The sequence below is a fragment of the Balearica regulorum genome, chromosome 14, assembly GCF_011004875.1.
Source record: "Balearica regulorum gibbericeps isolate bBalReg1 chromosome 14, bBalReg1.pri, whole genome shotgun sequence".
NCBI classification, from domain to species: domain Eukaryota; kingdom Metazoa; phylum Chordata; class Aves; order Gruiformes; family Gruidae; genus Balearica; species Balearica regulorum.
The window spans coordinates 3,641,922-3,654,540 of NC_046197.1; the positions used below are offsets into that span (position 1 = coordinate 3,641,922).

The 12,619-nt window shown below is 45.2% G+C and overlaps 1 protein-coding gene across 3 annotated transcripts in view; it reads right to left on the reverse strand.

Moving 5' to 3' along the window:
- GABRP (gamma-aminobutyric acid type A receptor subunit pi) overlaps window positions 1-6,642 on the reverse strand; it is a 31,001-nt gene extending 24,359 nt beyond the window's left edge. For 2 of the 3 annotated variants that reach the window (XM_075766435.1, XM_075766439.1), the window contains exon 1: window positions 3,297-3,644. The gene's annotated coding sequence lies outside the window, so the exon portion shown is untranslated. Of the gene's footprint in view, window positions 1-3,296; window positions 3,645-6,343 lie in introns of those variants that run through there. The other variant, XM_075766436.1, reaches the window with a different exon arrangement.
- Between the last annotated feature and the right edge of the window lie 5,977 nt (window positions 6,643-12,619).

Sequence of the window (12,619 nt, forward strand, 5' to 3'; positions counted from 1 at the left end):
GCAGCCCCGTGGCAGGCATCAGTCTGCGGAGCACCAGCTTTAAAGATAATCCTTCATATGAGCGATCATCAGTAACTGCTAACCTACTCCCTAAAAGACACAGATCAACTGACAGAGTATTATAACCCCTTAAAATATTAATGCCTTATCAGGGAGACAATTTCACTGGGCCTAGAGACTCTTCCATTATTAGAAATTATGCCCCAGCCTTAAATAAATTAACTCAATAAATGTCTTACCATGAATACAAATTCCTGCTTAGGGCTTGCAAATAAAATGATTTAGAGCTGTTCTCTGAGGAAAAATGAGGTGTTTACACTTGCAAAAGAGGAAGGGCTACCATATTCATTAGTCTTTTGTTTTAAATGGACTTCTTTTTTAAACTGAAGGCATCCCTTCTGGATGGGAGTGGGAAATCTTCAGAAAATTAAGTTGTTACATTTTCTTACACCGGGCCACATGGTTTCATTTCAGCAAATACACCGATCTCCGCTCAACTCCAAAGGCAGCCCTGGGGCCACACGAGCCTCGGGCAGGGGCTGCTCGGTGCCATCAGCACCACATCCCTGCAGGGGGGCACAGCAGAGGACATGAGGAGCGGGCTGGTGTCCCTGGCCAGCAGCGCTGCATTGCTGCCTGCTCGCATCGGTGCTGGCAGAACACAGAGCATGCCAGCAGCCCTGAGCAGGCCACCGGCCCTGAGAAACTTCATCTGGATCCTCGAGGCCGGAGGGAGCCATTCTGCCATTGCCCCGAGGCTGAACTTGGCAAAAAGCAGCTCTTTTACTCCCTTCCTGCGGCCGTGACCGCAGCCTGCCGGCACTGGGAGGGCACCCGGATCCCCAAACAGTGGAAGCTGAGCCAGAACTGCCCACAAGCAGCGCAGCAGCTGCTAACATGGAGTGCAAAACTTACTTTGCAAAGAAATGCAACGCAGTGCTGTCTGCGCTGGGGAGAAGCCGTGAGCTGCTCTCAGGGCACAGAGTGCAGCAGCAGCCTTTCAAACCTGAAAAACTGCTTTTATGTTAGAGCTAGCTCAGTTTGCTGTAGTATTCAGGGTTAGATAACATGAGCCACCTTTAGTGTAACTTTTCCTCTAATACGCCCTTAATGCTGAGAATAGATGCCAGGCTGGACTGCCGTGCTATCGTTTTCTCCCCTGGCCTCAGGTCACCTAAGCTTCAGCCAAGGCCGTACCACATAGAAACTGCGAGGCCTGACACGGCACTGGCCCATTCAGCAGGAGTCATTCACCTGCAACCCATCCTCCACTTACATATGCCCAGAGACCCCACAGTTCATAGGGTGTCCGTTAATAAAGCGTCAGCCTTAGCAGGTGTTTTGTAATTTCAACAAAACATACAACATGTGCAAGCCCATTAATCATCCCCAGCCTCCTGTCAAAGCATTTGCCTTCTTCATATTGATGAATCGACTGTAGCAACATGAAAGCCATACCATCCCATTTAATTGGAGTTGTATTTCACACCAAAGGCCCTGATGTTTCAAGAGGAGTATTACAGCTCTGCATCCTTTTATGAATCTCTGAGCTGGCAAGACTAATCCAGAGCATCAGCAGAGTAACACCTTGACTATCCATTGTGCAGACTCCCACCATTTGTATTTTTGGCCACAGTTTTTTGGAGAAGTTACACATACACACACACACACACACACTGCCCTTTCTGTGCACTGCTGTACTGCTACCAGTGCATCACCTGAGAAACGGATTTCCTCAGGTGAGCGCAGCCTGTTTTGCTCTATCTGGGCTGTCCTTAAGGACAGGACAGCCCTGGACAGGTACTCTGCAACATCAGGAGATGTGTAGGTAGCACCCCATGGCTTGGTTATCTGCCTGTCACAGCTGCCAGATGTCACTGCCTGCCTAGGGGGTGTACAGAGCCACGTCCATAGAGCAGAGAGCGAGGCATGCCTAGATCTGTGCTGCAGGAAAAGACAAGCACAACAACGTTTCCCCAAAGGATATGCCTTAGCTCAAAATACCATGTAGAGATATACGCATTCCTAAGAGAGTGCAGGTCAACGGATGCCTTCTGCAGATAATAATCAACAGGAATACCATGGGGAAAGTAAAGTCTCTGTCTTTTCTTTGTGCTCAGGTATTGATTTGATGAGATTTTGATTTTTGATAACCAAAGCACTGTTGTTTGCTGGTTAAGACTTTCTCGGTCATGGCTTAAGAAGATCAGAGCATGCCTTGAAAATGGATGCAATGTTTCCAGTTCTTACTTTTTGATACATACATACGCAAACAGTTCAGCCCCAAACCGCAAGATAAACGTAAAAGACAGAAGTCAGGATGAAAAAACAGCCATACTGATTCTGCTGGACTGAATCAGAAAGGTTTGTAAATAGATTCAACTTACTTGTTTTGCCTTAGAGAGAAATTCCATCAAAAGCCACCACAGAGACACTTAAACACAGGGAATTTTACAAGCAGATCAGGGAGATTGCCTTGGCAGCAGCCTTCTCCTCGGTGTCTCCTCTTGGTTGCATTGACTTTGCACTTGGACCTGTTGCATTCCCAACTGATGCACCTGTGAGCTGTTCGGCTGCTGACATAAAATGGTTTCCAGCAGGAATGCTTGCTTATGTGCTGTAGCTTTTAACTACAGCATCTGAATTTGCTTGCTTAGCAGCCTTGAGGGATGGGATAAATACAATCCCAACTTACACAAGTGAGAAATTGAGAGAAAGGGAGTGCGCAGGCAGGGAGAGGGAGTGCAGCCTGCTCAGGGGTGGGGGGGAGAGGAAAGCAAGCAGAGGAAAGAGCAGCTCCCCCTCTCCCCTCCTCCCACCCTCACCGAGCCCCTGCATCCCCAGGGCTGGGAGGCCTTTGCTGTGCCTGTGATACCACAAGGCCTTCGGGCACCCACCGACACCTGTGGGCACCACTTCCCACCTGCTGCTCCCAGGTCGGAAACATCCCATCTGCCTCAGTTTCTCCACAGACCTCACATTTAGCAGTCGTACACAATGACCTGCCGCAGCTGCCCCCAACATGAGATGCCCCACTGCCAACCCTCATCCATGGACAGCATCAACAACCAGCACTGGGCTGTCATACATTTAGGGCCACTAAGCTCTTAAGGTAACAGGAAAGTGTATCTTTGCAGTAATAATAAGTTTCAAAGCAATTTGGCCAAAGTAAGTTTAGAGCAGTGGCTTCCCAGCTCTGTGCAGCAGGTCGCAGCCTCGTGGCTTCTTGGGAGTGTGGCAGGTGGGTGGCCGCCCCCTCCGAGCCCCTACTGCCACCTCCCTCCTGTCCCCGGCACCTGTGGCTTCCCGCTCTGTCTCCGGCCGCCAGCCAGGCTCTGCTCTGCTGCAGTGCAGCCAGCGATGATCCTCGCTGAGGCTGGCTGATGCTTTGGGAGATTATTCCTTAATAGGCTGATCTGTGCTAGCAAAGGGCCGAGGAAGGGAGGAATACATTATCAGCTCTGATCTGGCATTACAGCGTGCTTGCTGCTTTGGTTCTGCCTCCCAAAAGTAGAATTAATTGCTGGGCTAGAAAATGCAGATAAATCAATCAGCTCATACCACATTTATTTTCTGTAGCTATGCATTGGGCTCCTGGCAGCTTAAAACAGCAGCAACACCCACTCTTGCTACAAAGAGAGGTAAAGGTTGGACACTTGCCAAAGGCTACCTGCAGAAAGGAGTGGTTGCCCAGCATACAGGCAGGGCAAGGTGGTGGCACAGCTACAGCAGCGACCTGGAGCCAAACACTATCACACCAGCAGTATTTCTGCCCCATTTCAGCATTTAAGGTGACTGTCAATCCAGACCCAGTGCATAACTTATCTTTCTAGCTTTTCTAAAATAAATGCCTGAAAGACAGGCTAGAAAGAGGAGGCAGAAAAGTGATATTGTGAGAAAAGAAATATTTTATACTATAGACTTATTTACAGCAAACTCTGTGACTTGACGACGGTGTCTACAGCAACAAAGAAAATAAAACAGTCGTTACCAGTATGCTCTTTTTGGGTGAAATAATAACGCAAACACAAACCTCAAGCAGACTCCTCAACCCGCACAGGAACCACTTCTGGTCTGTGCTTTCCCACCCAGGGTTCCGGTCCCTGGCTGTGCTCCCCAGCCCTGGCTGCAACGCAGGTCAGCCACGACCATCGGCCGAGGCCTTTTGCCAGGGAACGCGTACATCCAGGCAGTAAGCCCTTCCCCCACTTTCTTTCACTTCACCGTGTGTCTGATGTGAGCAGAGCAGGACAGACCAACACTCTCAGCACCCTGCTCCTGTCCCTACATCACCTCTGCTCTGCAGTTTCCTCCTGCACTAGGAAAGGGACTTTAATGTAGAAGGTGCCTACCACAGCTCAGAAAACCAAAAGTCTGAGAGATGTAATTAGCATGGCTGTACTTCTTCCTATTAATTACATGGCAGATCCAACAATGCAATCCTTTCCCCCTACCTTTCAATGTGTTTTTAATTCATTAACTGGAAAACAAGCAAAGAGCCAGCCCTTTTCTCCCTATGCCTCAAATGCAACTCTCACTGATGAGGACGGCAGGAGCAGCGGCTGGCCAGGCTGATCTGACACAGCTATCTGCCACAGGGTCTGCCCTCCCAGGGCGCCCGTTCCCCTGCCCTGGGCCTCGCAGCACCGTGCCCCTGCAGTGCCGTACCCTCTGCGCCTCCCAGCCCATCCCATCGCAGCACCCTGCCGAGAGGTGCACACTGCACCCCTGCGCATCGTGGGACAGAGAGATCCTCCAGGAAAAGAACAGGCTAAAAGAGGGACGTCAGCTGCTGAGCAACGTCAGGGGTTAGGAGCAAGCCTCTGTGTTTGACAGATTCTGTCACTGCTCCGTGCCTTAGCTACCCATGTGAAAAATGGAGATAATAGCTGTTCACACCGTCTCCTAGTGACTTCTAAAGACAAAGATTCACGGAAATGTGCTTTTCTGTTGATCTTCTCTTATTTTGAGCCCCAATCACCAGGATTTGTTGTTGTTTTCTCTGGCAAACTGAAGGATCGGGTAAGCCAGATGCCCCATCCAGCCTTGGTGTGAGTCCAGGCTGCCCACAGACGCTACCCCCAGCAGCATGGCGTCCTACTCCAAAACAGAATTTATGCGTCACAGAAGTAATAGGTGACATCTTACCTTTTATCCAGTATTTAAAACCCTTGTAATGTGTGAACGCTTTAAGAACTGCCAATGAATGGAGACACAGCACCGTTTCCTCACCTGATGTGTCTGCAAAAGCGGCCAAACACCCTTGGGCAGCCCTGAGCCAAGCTCACAGCAGCTTGGTGTCCAGCACTCTGCAAAACCTTACCCAATGCTGTACATCACTCATGGCTCAGCAGGTATTTACTAGAAAACACATTGCAGATTCCAGCTGCTCTTTGAAAAACAAGCAATGCTAACAACAAATTCTCTGTCACCAATACTGGCTTGTTCTTAACAGGTCTAATGTGCCAATACTTCTGATACTTAAACTAAAAACCGTTTCAGTAGGAACAAAAGTTCTGGACTGGTACCAGGCATGTTTTTTTCCAACCCAAAACCCCATTTAATTATTTCCATTATGACATTGCCCGTAACAACCTGAAAACGTTATTTTATCTACGTGCACATCAGCACCCAATGTTCATGCCTGGATTCCTGTACAGCTTTCTGACTTCGCTTTAAAGAATACACTTTAAAAGTAAAAAAAGGTCGGTGTAACCTCTTGTCAGATACAAGAATGAGTTTGGGAACAGACAATTAATTGGATACTCAGTTTCACACGCACAACATTTTGTTATTATCTCACATAAATGCACAGTTGTAGTTTAATCTTTGGCCAAAACTCTTACCTGATATGATGTCATTCCTTTCTACTCTCTAACTTATTCAACATATTTCATGCATATAAGTGACTTCAACTGTCAAAAACTGGGCAGATATTTTAATTGGCACTAGATTAGGATCTACTGGAAAGTATTGCTTATTTTTATGTTAATAGGATAAAAAACAGCAGATCAGATCAAGATGTACTTATCAGACAAGCTGTAGGAAGTACTAATGTATGGTTTGCATGTTCATGAGAAGGAAAGTTATCTCTATTAGTAGTTCATTTTTTTTTGGAACTGTTCAAAACACCATAAACATAAAATAAGCTTAATTAAAAGACTTTTTTTTTTTTTAAATTAAGAACTTTTCCCCCAAAGGACCTAGGCCTATATTGTTATATTGTTTTCTTTCAGGGCAGGGGGGAATATTTTCAAGAAATTAAATGCCAGAATACTGGGATGAACACTTTCAATTACGACATGAATGCTTAATGCTTCTGTCAAAATGAGGCAGCACTTACCGGTGGGATTGATCCCCTCTGCGGCACAGCAGTGTCTCCACTGGAGCAGCCATAACGCCTCAGGGAGGTGCCGATGCAGCAGACACCCCCCAGCACCTCTACGCCTCCCAATTCACAATCTTTTGGGTTTTCATTTAGTCCCAGTCATGGAGAGCTGATATGGACACACTCCAGTGTTTTGCTTCTGAAGTGGCTGGATGTCGGTTATAAAAAGACACTTTATATTATTATTTTTAGTATTCAAGAATAATAATTCTTGCTTTATGTTCTTTTTGAGCTGAGGAGTCCTGGTTAGTGGAAGACATTAGATTCATGTTATCTACGTGGGATATGAAAGTAGCAGTGTGCACTACCAGTGGACGAGTAAAAGAGAGCAGATAAATGTCTTAGCTGAAGCTATCGCTCTCCGTTACATGCCAAATCCCAGTCCCACAGCCGCTCATCCGAGAGGAGCTCCAGCACAGTGGGAACGGGAACTGCTCCTGGGTGAAAAGTCATTCAGGTTCACACTTGTGAGCCGCACAGCTGTGCCCACGTTCGGTACCTCCCTTGGAAAGGACATCTCTGAAAAGCTTACTCATAGAGCACTTAAGTAACTTCTGACATTAATTTCCAAGGAACAAGCATTTTCTGCTTTTGGGTGAAACAAAATGAGGTGGGAAAAATCACCTTGAGGTTCGCATGGGTTTATATTTATATTTAGCTTATAAAATAGCAGCAGCAGGTTTGCCACCCAAAAGACAGTTCTCATCACCTTAGAATAGGTTGAGGCTTAGCAGTCTTAAAAATGCCTCAGCAATGGGCAATGCAGTACAGAAACGTACTTTGTGTTTAAAAACAGCCTCAACTGTTGTTAGAAGGGATTAAGCAATGTTTTTTCCTTTAGCAGCACAACATAGCAGTGCAAAGTAGAAGGGTAACTGTTGTTACTCTGTGAATGAGGAAATACTGTTTAATCTAATTTACTGCAGCCCAAGGTGAAACATTAACTTAGCTTTGAATTATGATAGGATGTAAAATAGCCTGAACAAAAACATTGCTGGGCTTTCTTTTGAGGGCTTACTTGAACTTACAGGTCTTCAAAACTGAGTCTGAATGGTATCACAACAAACACCTTTCATCTTAGTGAAATATTCACTGAAATGTTTACCTTTGGAGTATATTATTTTGAGCACTGTGGAAACAAGGAAAAGGAGAGAAATTTTATATGATGGAGGTTTCCCAAAGGACTAGGAAAATATTTTAAAGGGATAAAAAGAAGTAATTGCAGACTTACCTTCAGTTTTGCATTTCAAAACATAAAGAAAAGGTCTTAACAGCATTTACATAGTTCAGTACATGCTACCTGCAGAGTTCCTGCACCTTCTGTGTGTGATGGAGCTGGCGTCAGCTTCCCACACACTCTGGGTCAGAGCTAGATTGATGCTCCTTGTGCGTCTGGGATAAAGCAGATTTCAGGCCACTCCTTCTCAGGGTCATTCTTGATTTAAAATGCGTCAGGGACATATACCTGTCTGCTAGGGAATGTGCACACCAAACAAAAGGAAAAAAAAAAACCACAAAAGGGAGGAAAAAATTTGACATTTTCGCTCATGTGTTTATTTACAGTTTATGTTCGTTACAGTATAAAGTACCTCCAGCCCTGGCACAAATGAAATAACAAGTTCCCATTACCAAAAATCACTGAAACACTTGTGAGCTAATGGAGAACATGACCTTTGGTATGACACGGATAACTATCTGACAGAGAGAAAATGTCTGGTGTCCTTAAAGGCCCTATAGCTTATTTACTGCTACATCTACGGTCACGTCAGATCATCACACACCCCTGAAAGAGTTATGTGGCATCTGGAAAAGTACTGACCAGTATGTCCCCACGGGACCATTGGTACCCAGGTGTCCTGGCTGAGCCCCACTGCAATTGTCAGAGGGAATTTGCTTATGCTGGGGCTGTATATCTGCCTGCCAGTGAATGTATGCACTATACCAAAAGGAAGATTGCTTAGAGGAGGAATAAAACTGACATTGTCACTCATGCAATTATTTACAATTTATTTCTGTTGCCACATTAAACTAGTTACCACTCAAATAAAAATGGCTAATGAGAGAAGCTATGCCACCACCCCAAAACACGCCGTGCAGTTTTCGTTTCAGCCTGGCAACCCTAGAGAATTGTAACCGTGGTTCAGAGCTGCTGGATTGCATTACATGCTATGAACGACAGAGTGACAGCGGTGTCCCCAGTGGCTCCCACCAGTGCTCAGGTGCCACCCTGGCTCGGGTTAGCTGGCTCTCTGTGAGCCTGTCTCATCTGCTAAAAGCGCTTCGGGGAAATGAATAGCTACTTAGGGAACGCTGCGCACTCTTCCCTGTAATGTCCCGCAAAGCACACTCTTGAGACAGAAACCTGATGGCATGTCACATTTGCAAGGGAAAATTTAACTCTAATAAAGATTAATACATGGGGACTCACCACCACATTTTTTCTAATTGCCTTTCATTAACATTCTCAGCAACCTTGAACAAACATCACGGCCTTTTGTTTTTGTTTGCCAGGCAGGGACTGCATGAGGCATTAGTCAGCTCTTGCTCTGTAGGAGCAAAACATTTTCACTATAGACTCCTGTATTGAGGTACTCTAAAACTCTTTGATCTCCAAATGTCCTGTAACAGCCTCTGCTTAGAGGAAAAATCTGCTTTGCAAAGTTGAAGCAATGCAGTGTGAATAATTTGTGGGTGAAACAGGAAGAAAAATTATCCTTTCTCCTCTGTGAACACCCTCCCACACCGGGGCCCATCTGCACAGCAGTCCGGGAGCTGCTGCCTGGGACTTGGCACCAGGGTCAGCCTTGTTCTTCGTAAGCACGGCATCTTGCCTGGCTGCTCCCCGGCCAACTCAGCTCACTGCAGTTTCACTGAGACCCCCCGAAAATATTTTTCAGGATGTGGGACTTCCTCAGGGAACAGGCAGAGGGTATAGTGCATTTGTGACAAAGAAAATAATAGTACATAGAAAGGAAGGAACTTGTGAGAGACCAGATGGACTTACAGTCCGATTCTCATGTAGTTAAATCAGTCCTCTACAATCTTCCAGCAAAATTCTTATAATTTCTTCTTATACTGGTTTGCTTTAGCTCTTCAAATCCTCCCTCATTTGTTGCTCTAAAAGTTAAAATACTTTTTCATAACAGCTTAAGAGCCCTTATTCATGGCCAAATACACACACCATGCACTAGCATGCCTGTTCCTTCACCAGACTATCGAACACCAATAATATCCCAAAGTATCCCTGAATGTTGGGCAACTCAGCTGCAGATACCAGATCGCTGTTCCTGTAAACTCAAGAGAAGCGGTGCAAGTAAAGGAGCCTTTGAAAGCTGTTTTATTTTAATGAATGACATTTTGGCGTTAAGAAAAAACACATTGTAGTGGGAAATTCAGACTATACTGACATGTGGTGATATTTTCTGCACAATGTTGGTGACTAAAATCTATCATGTCATCACAATAATGGCAATACTGGATGTCTCGCCCAGCTCCAGGCAGGGAGTAGGGGAGCACTCAGAGGTGCCTCAAGTCGTGGGATGAGTACAGTCTATTCACCACGGAGATCTCACACCATTTGCTAGTTTCTGTGCCAGTACCCCAATATCCAAATGCCAGCTGTCTTCTGGGTTAATTCCCAGCTCTTCATGTGCTGTGGGTGGAAGCTGAGGGTTTGGGAGAGCTGCAGTGCTGCCTCTCATTGAAAACAAGGAAGAAACCCACACAGCCAGGGCCCAGGTGCCCATATATCAGTGCACCAAAAATACCTCGAGAGCGAAACCCAGAAGACCAGCCAAACAACATCTGTTTCTCCTCTCTTTGCCAAGTGCTAAAAAAAAAGCCAAAGGAGAAAAATCCCAGCACGGGGAACAGGTTTGACCAGCTTCGTCACATTTTTGTGCTCTCTCTGCTCTCTAACACAGACCCAGGCAGGGTTTTGTCTATCCCTTCCAGACTTTGTCAGAAGCGTGAGGCACCTCCAGCCCCTTCCCCAAGGGAGCTCTAGCCCAGTGCTGTTAACCTTCTCCAGACCCCTACAACTGGGCATCTTCTTACTCCATGGACTTATCCTGGGAGGGAAGGAATAGCTAACACACAGGGATTCATCTAGTATGTGAAAGACTGGTTTAGTTCCCCGCTCTGTCAAAACTACCTCCACAGTCATATGTCTTTTCTCAGCTCCTGCACGAGTGTGGGCACAAGGCAGCACCTTGTGCTAGGGTAAAGGAACAGTACGTCTCTCCTTGTCTATTAAATTTCTGAATATGGCTTTTACTGTATCTAAAATTACCTACAGGTCTCTGCAATGTCACACTGATTTCCGCAATGACCTTTGTCGGCCCTGCTGAGCAGGGCTGCTCGAGCCCTGGAATATCGTCTTCAGGGGCTGTAGGGGGATTTCTGTTCCAAACAAGGATTAAATGTGCTCTCAGAAAAGTGAATTTTCAAGTGTTGAAATTTTGCTTTTGGACTTTGAAACTGCCAAAATCTACACCATATTTTCCTGGGTTTTATTTATGGTATGCACTGAATATTCACTGCTGCAGTAAGACATCAACTAAAGCCTGAAATATTCCGTTAATTTTATTTCATTGCTAAAATCACTGCATTGCTCTGATTGAAATCTCTTACCTTCTTTTCATTTCAAAGTGTCTCATTTGCTTGTGTCCAGCTGCTTCATTTGAATACAGAAGGAATCTGATCTACAGAACAGTTCAATAACTTGTTTGTTGCAAGATGTCCTTAAAGATTTAAGCATTACAATGTCACAGGTTAGTGCAAAATAAAAAAATAAGGCAAATGAACTACTGTAAGATAAATTTAAAAAATATGAAACAAAAATTGAGAACAGCTTAGAAGAATTCTTGCCACTCTGTCATAGAAACAGATAGGTTTTTCTGAAGAGTTTTACTAATTATAAATTATAGCACAGACAGATCTTGTCTCCCACCAGTGTAATGCTCACCCACTAAAATTAATATTATTTTTCTTACATGAGACTGGTTGGTAACATAATGGCAAATGGTTTTCCACAACAGCTCATGGCGCGTGAAGGAAACGTCTCTTGTACTACTTATTTTTCTGAGTTCTCTAAAATTTAGAGCGTCTGTTCAGACAGAAAACATTGTGTTGACTTTCCTTTTATACTTACGTTGTTATGTATTTTCAATTTATATTGATTTATAAGTAAATCAATAAGATAATTAGAACAAAAAGGTTGGATAAGTTTCTGTGAAAACGTCAGCAAAGTCAATCTAACCCTGGGATTGTAAAATCAATCTTTGATTTTTTTAAATCAACACTTTCCAATAACTTACTATCCTTCTGGAAAGTTCTGGATCAGCACTAACTTTTCACAGACATTTTAACAACAGAGATGACTGTACGTTACTAACAGTGGCCCTTTCACCTTCATCCTTTGCAACATCAGCGTACATGGTCCTTGGCTTTCCCTGTGAATATAAAGAGTACATACATCTAAAAAACTAGGCAAGTGGCAGCCTGGCTTTATCATTCTTACACCCCCTTCAGTCACAGGCAGAGGAACCCGAGCTGTGGCTTGGGTTTTGGAGACAGTGGGAACATGGTCCTGAGAAAACCTGTGGCATAGGGAAGGAAGGTCACGGGTTTTGTGAGGAGCATTCAGGCTAACCAGAATGGCCTCATTCTTACATTTTTTTATCTGGATTCCTGCCCCTGGGTGAGGGCAGTAACCATCCAGGCTGATTTTCTTCTGCAGCTAGACTTCAGATCACAACTAATTCCTGCAAGCAAAACGTGTTTTGTTGTGCTGAAACTCTGTCCCCGTTCTCCATTTCATGGCAGCTGGCTGTGGTTGCAAATCCCAACAACAAACAACTTTAACAATGTTCCAGGTTTTTAAAGGAAGTACTCCCCTCTCCCCACTACCAGAAGCACTGCTAGCCTCTTGCAGAAGAGGGCCACGTCCTGAATTAGGAGTGCAGATTACCGTGGTACCACCCTGGCTCTTCCACAGGCCTCTGTTATGCAGCATGAGGCGCGGCCTACACTGGCCAAACGCAACCTCAGGAACAGGACGGCAGATGAGTTCCCAGGGGAATTTCACAATCAGTATGGCAACGTGTTCTGTGCTGCTTCCTTCCATGGGGGTTTCCAGCCAGAGCCCCTACAATAACAGGCAGAAAAAGACACACTTTCCTTTTGCAAGACAGAAAGGAAAGTTTAAACAAAACAGGCTGGAAATAACCA